Raw genomic sequence first — 12,279 nt, 5'->3', positions numbered from 1 at the left:
TAACAAATGGACTGATGGCAAAAAAACAAATTACTTCTCTGGACAGAAGCTCTGTATTTGGGGTAGCTTAGATTCAGTTGAACAGTGGATTTTCCAGGTCAGTCGGCAAAAGGAAAAGAAAAATGTTTCAGATCAAAATGAAATGGAGTTTCAGAGCAGGGGAGAAATGTGGTGAAAATAACCATAATCAACGTCCAGCCTCGTTTACGTCCTCGTTCACAGGTAGAGAAATCTTACATTGGGCCTAACTGCCCGCATCAGACCATAAGGAAGCATCTCCTTCTCAGGTTGACCAGCACCATTACTGAAATGTAAAGTTCAAGGTTAAATGGTACATGATAGCCCGAGCCTCTGATGCTTCCCAAAAAGATAACTGGCCTTCAAATGAAGCCGGAGCACAGGGCTAGCCTGCCATGCAGGGGAGTAGCAGCAAACAAAGCAAAAGCATGCCAAAGTCATTTTTCCATTCTTACCTTTAATACATGGCAATAAACACATTTGTGTTTATTATCAAGACATTTGTGTTCAAGCTTTTTCATCCTCTGTTTCATCCATGCAGCTATTCTAAGGGCACGAATTCCCCTCTCCCAGGACATCTGTGAAGAGAAGCATTTATGGACTCAAAGACTGCACGGTGGCTTTAGAACCAGCACTTCGGAGTGCTGTTTTGTTCCAATCTGCCTAAGCCAGTCCTGCCCTCCAAGCTGTCAGTGAGTTCATTTCCTCAACAGCAATGAATGTAACCAAAGACAAAAACACAAAACGAGTCAGTGAAACTGGAGCTAATGACTTCAAAACACCTCTGATTGCCAGCGCTTCTGGCTTGTGATAACATGGTAATAGTCTAAAATTGGCTTCAATTTCTCTAGGAAATGGCTCGGTGTGTTTCAGATGTGAAGGTTTCTCACCTATGCAGAAAATGCCAGTACTTGTAAATATCAAACGCAGTAGCGCTACACCCTGTGTTAATGGGAACAGAACATCCACGCTGACACCCCTTGATTAATTCCTCCGTTGAGTATTAATATTCCCTGGCAGAAAGCAGGTGGAGGCCAAGTGCAGAGCTACGTCTGTGACACATAGGCGCAGATGGCTGTGCTCTCCAGCCTCCACCTCCCTCTGATGGACACGGAGCTGCTCCATCAGACTGCTTGCAGCCACAGGCATCTTTCTTAGCTCTAAAATATAGAAGTCACTATTTGGAAATCGCTGAACAGCAGCAGTTGCCTGAGCTGAGCAGACATATGTCAGTTGTCCTGGAATTTAAGTAACCAGAGCTTTGGAGCATGCACATTGCAGGCAGCCTTAGCTCAAGCAGCAGAACCATGGCACTGACTCCAGGCACCCCGTATGATGTGAAGTAATACCCTCTGCAGTGCAAATTCCATGTCCCAAAACTTCCTGAGGAGGGAATGCATCCCAGGAGTCAGGAAAAGGGGTGGAGAAACAGGGAGCTCTTTGCTGAGCTGGGGAACAACATGAGGAGAGGTCAAAGCAGTTGCCTAAAATGGTGGTAACAAATGTGACAAAAACACTGGAATGCGGAGCACAGTGTGCATTCCGGGGAGAAATGCCAGTCAGCATCTCCTGTGACCAGGAGAGGGGGAGCAGATGCATACTGGGTGTAAAAGTGTTGGGAGGATGCCAGTGGTCAGCATATCAGAGAGCCCTGGGCTCATTAGGAGCCTGCAGGCGCTGCCCCAACACCCCACACCATGCAACGAACCCAGCAACACATCTCTGCAGGGCTGCGGCTGTGGCCAGGCACTGAGCTCTGCAAACACTGCATCAAACATGAGAGTGTCTGAGGACAGGTGGGAACAGGGGCAGGAAAAGGAAGCACCGTAATTTAGACATGCTGTGAGAAAGACTCCTTTTAAAGACTGCTGCAGCACCACATTCAATAGCAGCAGCCTGACTTAAAAGCAACAGACGATTGACAGCTTTCTGAAATATATTTCTAGTCCAATTTGCTTCAAATCCCTGGACAAGGTGCCCAAGAATGGCAATTGTCTGTTGGGGGTACCTCAGAGGTCACTGTCATTTCTCCATTTCTGAGAGAGGAACTGTGACAGGGCCATGGTCTCTGCAGAGGTCTGAGGGCACTGACTCATGGCCTTCCCTGGAACCATCAGCACCAGGAATAATATTGGAAATAACACAGCGCAGTGAAAAGGGAAGACGATGAGTAAGCAAACAGCAGTGACAGTTCCACTGCTCCCCTCCCACACCTTGCCATTCCTCTACCTCATTGTCACTGCAAATCCATCACTACTCAGACAGCAAAAGTAATCCACTAAGGGCAGCAAACACGATATCTGAAGTTCCCAAAATTTCTCAGATCAAGGTTTATTAAAAGTAAAAATTGTAGAGTAAGAACGTTGCTGAATCAACGTCCCAGGCACTCAATCAGACTGAATTATGTCTCTGTCCTTAAAATATACACTGGATAAGTTTTAAACGGCCCCTGTAAAAGCCACTGTGTGTGCCTTGACATTAAGTCTACAGGAAAGTACCTACCTTCAGGATTTTCCCCATTTATAGGTCTTTTGTTCTGCTTCAAACTAATCAAAGTAGCTGCTCCTGGATGTAAAATGGAAAAAAAGAAAAAAGCTAATACATGATTTACTGCCAGCCTCCCAGCGAGCAAAAGGGCACACACCCATCACTGCAGGTAGGCAACTGCAAGAGGAAGAAGAATGATTCAGAGCAGCAAAGGGATGCAGGGTGTAGGCTGGGCAGGGAGCTGCATGAGATGGCTCATGGCTGCGAGTGTGTGCAAGGCCAGCCCGACACCAGGGAGGTTGTCAGAGGACTGCAATGAGACTACAGTGTACTCACATACAGAAGATGCCATTAGCTTTGAAGAACCGCTTATTTATCCCTTTCAGCAAAGCGGTGGGCCCTGATCTCATAAAGCACACAGATACGTGCTCAGCTGCTTCTGTTGGCAGATCAGACAGAGCACTTGCTCCCAGCTCTGCCTGGGGGCATCAAGGTCTCCTACACAGGCAGGACTCCTCTTTACACCCAGACAGGGTGGACTCTGAGCCCACAGTAAAGAAAAGCACCCTGCACAGTTTTTATCTGCTACTGCACTGCTGACAACAGGGCAGAATGCTGACAGAAGTTGGCAACAGTCAGGTCTATTAATTTCTAGCGCCTCACAGTAGGTTCACTTATTTCTTCCCACAGGAGTATGGGATGCAGATCCTCCTGTGCACTGGGAATCACCTTGTTTCTGCTGCAATTGCTGCTCCTGCCATCACCACTCACACCACAGATGATAATAAGCAGTGCAAATTTTCCCTTCTTACCTTTCGAAGGGAACCTGCATTTTCTATGTGCCCCTTGTGGACTGCTGCCCTTGGGGCTCTTTGTTCAGCCTGGCTGCAACACAAGAGCTTCAAAAATCAGCACAGGTTTTTTCTGATTCTAAAGGTTTTACTTACAATTGCCCCAAGACTTTGACCAGAGCTCACGTTTCACTGATCAGTTCCCTTACGAATTTCTCCACTTACCAGCTATTCTGCACAGCTACAGCACAGCCTGTTCCCTCTCCTTTCTTCTCATTTTTGGGCAGGCAGAAAACAGTTTGCTTTTGCCTGTAACACAAAGATCTCTTCAATTTTACTGCTAAGAAGTTTCATTCCTGGCAGATTGTTGGCTAAGCCCAACAGCTGACCACTTGTCCACTTGCAGTATGCAGTCATTGCAGAGGCAGGCCTCTTCTGAATGAAGTTGCCTTTGGGGACCACAGAGGTGCTTTGGCAAATAACAGCACCTCTGGGCCTTACTGTGCTGCTGTGGGGCAGGAGTAACTATTCTGTTAGCAGCTGGCATTTATGAAAGTGAAGATTCAAGCCACTGGGACAGCAATGAGAGAAGCGGGAAAAATGAAATCTGCCTATAGAAGAGCACTATAGAGAGAAGAGCCACAACAGGGCAGCTGTGAGCTCAGAGGATGGAACTGCTGAAGCACCCTTTCACATTGCCCAGGAGCAGCACCGCAGATTCACATGCATTTGCTTTCCAGTCCATCCTCCTGCAGTAAGCCTAGAGGACAAGCTAGGAGCTCAGCCTCCTGAGGGAACATAGCTTCGGCCCCATGCATGTCATCTCATGTTTTTCAGTAGGAAATTTATCTTGCACATATTTAATTAATGGAAACAGGGATAAACAAGCAGATTGCTTACTTCAATTATGTGCACAGCGCCTGCAGGGTTACCATTTAAAAATCACAAAGAAAGTAAACACTCAAAATGGGTAGAAAGCTGCAAAGAGGAATATACAATCTGCAGCTTACCTTGATGATGACTAACAACATCTCTGCACTGAGAATGAGGCTATACTTAGCAAATGAGTATAATTCAAAATTTTTCAGCCATCTGTAAATAACATTTACCTGGAGCAGCTTTACATAATTAAATGACTCACTTATTAGTGTTGTATAGACCCATCTGCATAGAGAAAACAAAGGCAGGGAAAGAAAGAATCAGAAGCTCTCCATCATTTATTTAAATTTCTCCCAAAGGCAATTTCTCCAGAAATTCCCAAATTCCATGAAGTCAAACATCTGCTTTCTTCACAGCATAACACGCTGAAAGCAGCATTACCTGGACAAACAACTTTCTCTCTAAGCAGCTTAGCAAGTTTGTGTAAGTGCTTGAGCTGCTGTAACGAGGCAAGAAAGTCATTCCATATCCTATTTAAAAAGGTAAATAACGTCCATGTTAGTCTGAGTCCCTCTGCACTCTGCACTGCAAAGAAAACACTTTGGTTATTTCTGTTTCCTTCTTCACTCAATAGATGCCCATGATCAGAGCTAAGCAGAACTGGATGCCACACTGGGCATTTCTGATTCCTCATTTATTTTCCTGAGCACCTGTGGGAATATTTTCCCCTTACAAATGGAAGAAGAATAAAAATATCATTAAAAAAAAAAAAAAAACACAGTAAATTTCTGTTCAGAGATCTCTGTGGGACTGAAGAAGTCTTGCTGCCAAAATTTAGTTGTAAAATACTCCTCTAACGCAGCTGTATTTTCCCACTCAGCATAAGCTGGGAGAATCAAGTTCCTGTCTGGTTTACACATACATTTCAGCGATTGAATCAGGAGACCCCAGAGGAACAAGATTCAGTTTCATTGGATCTCCCAAACCCTCTCTGCGAAATGGAGCTTTCTGTTGCACCACGTGCCCAGGCATTCCTATGATGCTGTGCAGCGATTTGTGACCACTGTCTCAAATTTAATTGTATTAATGAGATGAAGCTAAACGAACTGCTGCCTTACAGATTATTTGCATGTAACACAGAGGTGTTACACGACTGGAAATAATTCAGTACCGAACACTACAGAGGCTAAATTCACCAGATGTGCCAATGGTTCTGACACCCACTACAAAACACATCCCAGAAGAGAGGAATAAGGTTTATGCAACATTCAGTCAAAATGTGCAGCCCTTCTTACACACTAACTGCTACTTTAGCAACAGAACAGGTATGGGACCAGAGATTTCTGACCTGTGAGCAGCTCACACCAAGCTGGAGACGTCAGTGACCCCCTAGAGAGCACCAGGTTCCTGACTGCAGTTGCTTGCCACACAGGGCAGCCAGCTGTCCAGGTCTCACACTGATAGTCCATGTCACTGAACACACAAAAATCATCATCTAAAGGGACTTACAGCTGAAACAACGGTTCTGCCTAAATGAATACTGCTATCTATTGAACAGAGCCAGCACCAACGTAACTGAGACCAGAGTGTGGTCCTGGGTTTATAGGAGCTGACACAAACCACATCAAGTAACTCGACCTACTTTAGCTCATTAACATGAAACTCATCTCTACTTTGCCAGGTTAGCACTAACGCTATCCAGTTCTTCCAGCTCCAGAGCCGCAGGTACCTCCCAGTGCTGTCAGATAACTAGATGATATGCATGACTGAAATCCCCACAGATAAGATCAAGCGTGCAAAAGAGATGTAATTGACTTTAGAACAAAGTCAAATTTGCAGTCATTATCCTACTTGCACTAATTTCTAAAGATAAAAAATGGCATGCATTAAATACTGCCATCACTTTCTTTCTGGTGACGAGAATCTTCTAGCAAGTCCTAAAAAGCAAAAAATAAACATCAAGTGCAGTGACTATCATAAAAGCAAAACAGCTCCAAAATGCAGTACATTTTGCTTTCAGCAAAGATTTTCCAATCAGCTCCTTCCCAACACAGGTAAGGGTGAACTTTGGCAACTCCACCATGCGAGCAGAACAAAAGGAAAGGCAGCTCCTGGCTTTTTTGTTTGTTTGTTGTTGTGTTTTTTTTTTGCCTCAGGAATCAAAATTTCATCATCTATATCCCAAATACAAACAACCTAATATAGCTCCCATCTAATGGTGAGTATCTCCTCTGATGAAAAGAGTATGACAACTTCTACATCAGAAGACGACTGTGAGCTTGCTTTCTCAAACTAGCTGATTCCAAGGAAAAACCTGGAAACAAATTATTTGGAATCCAGTCTTTCTGAACCTACACAGCAATTTCAGTCTTATCAACTTTTACCCAGCTTAGCACCTCTTCTTCCCATGCATACAAAGACAAACAGTTTGGAAAGCTAGATGTTCTGCTTGCTGTAGCCTTCACTTTATGTTCTATAAGGTTTTCTGAAGGAAGATGCTTGCTTCTGCACCTGAAGCAAAGCTTCCTCTTTTCTTTCTACTAACATTGCCTTTAAATGAACTGAATGGATTTAAATCATGCACCATGTAAAATCCTGACCACTTCTGTTTGTCTGTGCACCTCGTAACAACACAGGATCTTGTAGAAGCAAGGTCTACAAGGTTAAGTTTTGCACAAAGTATAAAAAGAATCCATTTGTCCACTTCAAGTTTGTCGCCTGCGAGTTTCATTCTGCATCCCTTTAGCATGCTGAAAATACACACAGAGAGGAATAACCCCACTAACCCTCTCCGTGCTGTTCATTATTACACATCCTTCTGTCATAGCCCTGTTCATTAGCCTGCTCTAAGAATTAAATGGGGTTTATCTTGCTTAATACTGTCTCAAATGACAGTCCCCCTCTGTCTGTAATTATTTCAGCTGACCCTTCTGGTCCCTTTCACTCTCTGCTCTAGGCTTCTTTGAAAGATGATTTTGCAACTATTTCTTCAGCTACAAAGAAGCATCAATAAGAGGGTCTGAAACTGCAACATGGTATGCAGGGAGGCTCCTGTGTTATTAATATTTATTTCATGCTGGTGTCTAGAGGCATCAGCTGAGGCAGAGCCCTGTGCGATAAGCTGCACAGCCATGTAGTACATGACAGTCCTGGCTCAGAGGACTGCATCATGAAGGCTGCAGGGATCTCAGATGGAGAATTCATACTGCAAGTTTACTTGTCTAATGCAAACTCATTGCCTTTCAACTTCCCAGCAGACACAGCCTCTGTTCAGTGAGGATGTGCTGCATGTTTGATAATGAGAGCACCTACCTTTCATCCCCAACAAAGGGAAGCGGTCCCTGCTGTCCCACACAACCTTTACAGCGAAGCTGCAAACAAATCCTTCATGACACCTACACGTGGTCAAAAACAGCACTAGGCCATCACATTCCAAAGAATGATGGCACTGACAACAGCAAGGGACAGAAAAGCTTGGGGCTTCTGACACAAATCTGCCCTCTGAGCAGACACGGAGAAGACGCTGACCCCAAACTCACATGTAGCAGTCACTTTAAAGTCTGAAGCATTTCAGAGACCAAAATCACTTCAACCCAGGCCCTGGGGAGAATGCATTAGGCATTACACAGCCTGCTTCCAGAGCGCACCAGTGTTGCTGATGTAGTAAGGGAGAAAGCATTTCAGGGGCATCAAGCAGATAAATAAAATGCCTTTGAAAGTGAACAAAGTCACCTAAAATGCCTTGAACACAACCATGCAGTCTTCAGTCTGCTGCTTTCCGTTCACACTAGCAGTGTACAAGTGCCAGGACAAGCTATGCCCATACCTAGGCTCAGCCCTTTCCTCCCACCCAGCAGACAGCTGCTCTGCGTTTCTCCAGCCACCTCCTCCAAAACAAGCCCTTTCCCCTGTGCCACAGGGGCTGCCTCCTGCTCAGCTTTCTGCTCTAAGCCAGAGCCTGCAAGCACCCCTGGAAGTACACAGGCATGTTCACTCCCTTGCATTTCTCTGCTGGGAGCAGTTTGCTGTGAAATGTGTTTTACCACAGGAAAACAGAACGCTTGCTTATGGGCATGAAGGTGGCTCTGCACAGCTCTGATCACTGTGTATGTGACCCTTCCAGCAGGGTAAAGAGCAAGGTGGAGAAGAGCACCTGGAAGAAAACAGCTTCAGCAGCGAGCACTCAGTCCCATGGGCTCTTTCATCCTTTGAGTACATACAGGTGAACATAAAAGCAGCCAGAGCGAATGAGCAAAAAGGGCAGTCGAGGAGTTCCTTGAGGAGGTGTTGCAGGATGGCAGACAGTCTTTGACTTTCTTTGCTTTTCTCTGATAAAGAGCTAACACTGAAACTAGTCACTTACCCAAGTTGCGAGCAAGAGCATTTTTACTAGTACCCACCTTTGCTTCCACTGTTGATTTCAAGACCAAAACAGGGGCCCAATGACCATCCAGGCATAATCATAACAGAGGGCTCAGAGGATGGAGCACTGACTTCCAGCACAGACAGGAGGGCAGAGGACCCAGGCAGGATGGCTCAGTAATACCTCCTGGTGAAAATTTCAGCAACTCTGAAAAGTTATCAGAAAAAGTGAGCTCTCATAAAAGCTGCAATCACAGTTGTTTCATTGGCCTGTTACTCTTCAGATACCAACAAGAGGAAGAAACCCCAATGCTAAAATTGCTCAGAGCAGTTCTGAAGGCTCCACCCAAGCTGCTCAAGCTCTCAGTGTGGTTCACCACACTAAACCTGCAAGCACTGCTACCGTGTTCCAAATCCCTTCTGCTCCCCCAAGGTCTCTGCAGTGCTCAGGCAGAACCACCACAAGCTCAGATCTAACACCTGATTTCCTTCAAAAAAGAAAAGGTTTTATCTCCCCTGCTATATAGGTCAGCTATCCACAACAACACCACCCAAGTTTACACATTCCTCTTCATCGCCTTCTAATTCTCTTTGTGATTTGGGGCAGGTCAGTCTCCCTCGCCCCTAGCATTACACCAAGGGCACATTTTTGAACGTGACATAGCACATGGGTTCCTAATGTCTGACCAGAAATGGAGCACACGCAGTCACAAAGCTGCAGTTCATCATTCCTGCAATGTTTCAAGGTCAACAGAGATTAATGTGATTTTAATACAATTGCTCAATTATAAACTTGTCTGATTTTTGGCCTTGCACATGCATTTCCCATGGCACAGCCAAGTCAATCAGATATCATCAAAAGCAGTAGCAGAGGGGTATATTTATTAGATATTCTGAAGTGGAACATAAACTTTAAAAATCTCAGCTTACTGCAGAAGAAAGTAAAGATGGAAAAACTATTGAACAGAAGAACGCCTGTGCCGTAAATAAGACATGGCACTGCAGTTAATTCTCTTTTAGAACAAATGCATTAAACATTTATTACACCAAATGTTAGTTTAAAACAATCATTAAAATCCGTTTTCTCTCTGTCCACTGGAGATGGGTTATTCATTTGAAGTTGATGAAGCTTCCCTAATTTCAACATCATTATTTCTATGGGCACATAACAGGAGCCATTATATTTTAGATTCACGTAGTAACGTTGCCCAATTTCTTTCTCACACTTTGCAGCTCCTGTTGCAAGCCTTTGTACTGAATAGGAATATTTCACTTAAAAATGAGTCTCTTAATGACCCCTGTCTGGAAATACAAGCACAGCATGTACGAGAGGCAGAAGTCAGCTCAGGGTAACGCACACAGACTGATGAGTTAAACAAAGAGTCTGAAAAGAAGAAATGAGCTGAAATGATCTGTCTCACAAATAACCATTTGCCATAGGTTTTTTGCACTTTACTCTTTGCTAGGCTATTTATCCCCTTCCTAGCTGAAAACAAGGGCCCGCATGTTTTGCCAGCCCTGTGTCAGCATCCAGCAAATCCCAATGGAGCTGGAGGATCTCCGTGCTGTTGGGCATTGAGCAGCCCCGTACTGCGGTGCTGTGCAAGAACTGGGCATGGGCCAGGCGGGCTCAGGCACTGCTCTCTGCTGCTGCCCACTGTGGGACCGACTCCCCTTCTGATATTCTACAGAGGCCACTCATCAGAGGATGAACAGCCTCCGATGTGTTCCTCGTCAAGGGAAAGTAGGGATCACATCTTAGTTAATAACGAATGCTGAAAAGGGCAACTTTAGCTTCTAAAATACATTAATTGACAGCAATTAACATGTGGATCTTGTCAGATTAGGACTAAGAAAATTGCTGCCATCTACTGCTGGAAAGAAATATGTGAATGCTGAAAGCCTCTTCCAAAAACAGGCTACGAACTGAAGGGAAGTGTAATTCAAGGGCATCTCAAACCCTGGGAAGGGAGGTTGTCATTCATGAGAAGGACGGGACCCTGCAGCCAGAGGTCAGACTTTCAGGCTGGGCAGATAAAGCTCTTCCTTCTCTGTGAACGAACACTTCTTATTCATAAAGGAGAGAAGTAAGGAGGCTGCTAAGCACCTTCTACACTACGCTCTGTGCAAAGCTGTACTTAAAATACATCCTCAGGTGTCCCAACAACTCACAGTTGTGACATACAAGCACATTTTATCAAAGGGATAATTGTTTAAACCTTGAGAAAACCTTTTACTTTGGATTCTCCATTTGTTTAAAATTTAGGAGTTACTTTTCTCTCTACTCTGAGTACATTCAGCTGTACTCATTACAGTAACTCCAATGAGCTGGAGCAGATGAGGCAGTCATCTCTCCACCTCTCTGGTTTGGGACAGGTCAGCCCAGTAAAGATGCTCCTGTGTCAGGGATTTGTAGATTCAGCATTCAACAGAAACTCTAATCTACAATGCAAGCAGGTGTCCTGTTGAGAAAATGCAGGGTGGAAAAATAAGTCTTAGAAAGGGAGCATGGAAAGGTCTGAAACAGGTTTGTATTCAGTCAAAGCTCTGAGGGCACAGCAAGAGTCTGCAAAGCAGAATTCCCAAGTCTTGTTCCCAGTCCCTGCACCCATCAGGTGTGCTCGTGCTTCCTCTTAGGCAGGGTCACTCCAGCAATGTTTTGCTTCAACAGTACATTTTCCATCCAAAACACCTGCTTTGAGGACAGAGAAATACCTCTGTTACACAGTGAGATCCATGCAGCAGGTCCAAGCCCTCTACATGGACCATTGTTTTCTCTGTGCTTTTCCAGGGACTGTTCATCTAGCAGGTGTTACCTGCTATATTCTGCCTTGGATGAGCTCCGCTAGATTTAACGTTTCCCTCTTTGCCTCACACCATTCTGCAGAGAGCACAGCAGCGTGTTTCCACTATCCTCTGCAGCAACCACAGCCTTTGCTGAGCCACACATTGAGTGCATGGCTGACACAAAGCGTCTTTGACAGCAGTGTTCACAAAGGCCTTCAAGTCTTGGTCCCACGGAAAAAAAAAAAAAAAAAAGAAGAAAAACAACAAAACAACGTCTGCTGTGTTCAGACCAGCTCTGCAGTGTCTGCAGAGCAACTGCTGCTATTCAGCTCCATCGTGAGGGCAGAGATGCCATCAGTCCTCTGAGCAGGTGATTCCACTGGGACTTTCAAGAAGGGAACAGGCTGACAGAAAGGGACGAGAGCAGATCAGACCTGCCTCAACTACTAAACATTTTCCATTGCCTCTTACTTCTCAGAACTCTGCCATGGACACAAAGCAGCTGAGAAGCAGCACTTAGATCTTTGCTGAGACCTCAGTGCAGCAGTAATTAGAAGGGTGAAAAGCAGTAATTTTCCTGAGTAGTTCACTCTCTCCCGTACACACATCATGCTTAGCACATCGATTTATCAGCAATTAAAGCCTACTCTTTTATCTCCAACACTTTCATTATATAGCTGGTAGTCAGAAGTATCTGAAATGCCTGAAGTAGTCCCTCCATTCCCCAGCCTCAGCGGCAAAAAAAAGGTTTGAAGTAGAAAGACCTCAAACACATATCGTCAACTTTAGGCAAAACCACACTCAGAAACAAGACACCCTCCTCAACCTGGCACGTTCTTCTGGCCCCTCTCATCCCAGCTCCTGCAGGCACACGGCAATGGCTGGCACACAAGTGGCAGGCAGCAGCTGGTGTTTGCACAGAGGCACAAGCAGCCTCTCCCCTCCCAAGCACAGC

The 12,279-nt window shown here is 45.0% G+C and overlaps 1 long non-coding RNA gene across 2 annotated transcripts; it reads right to left on the bottom strand.

Annotated features, from left to right (window-relative positions):
- On the bottom strand, positions 1 to 8,708 carry LOC122182773. 2 transcript variants are annotated; one of them, XR_006179991.1, is made up of 3 exons: positions 8,576 to 8,708; positions 474 to 596; positions 1 to 304 (listed from the first exon to the last, which is right to left on the bottom strand). It is a non-coding gene; the product is annotated as an uncharacterized LOC122182773 (long non-coding RNA). The 2 variants fall into 2 exon arrangements; XR_006179992.1 differs by lacking the exon at positions 8,576 to 8,708 and adding an exon at positions 2,521 to 2,584.
- Positions 8,709 to 12,279: the final 3,571 nt, after the last annotated feature.

Source organism: Lagopus leucura, unplaced genomic scaffold, assembly GCF_019238085.1.
Source record: "Lagopus leucura isolate 7727_CA_CO unplaced genomic scaffold, USGS_WTPT01 Super-Scaffold_100016, whole genome shotgun sequence".
NCBI lineage: Eukaryota > Metazoa > Chordata > Aves > Galliformes > Phasianidae > Lagopus > Lagopus leucura.
This window is presented reverse-complemented; position numbering and strand designations above follow the sequence as displayed.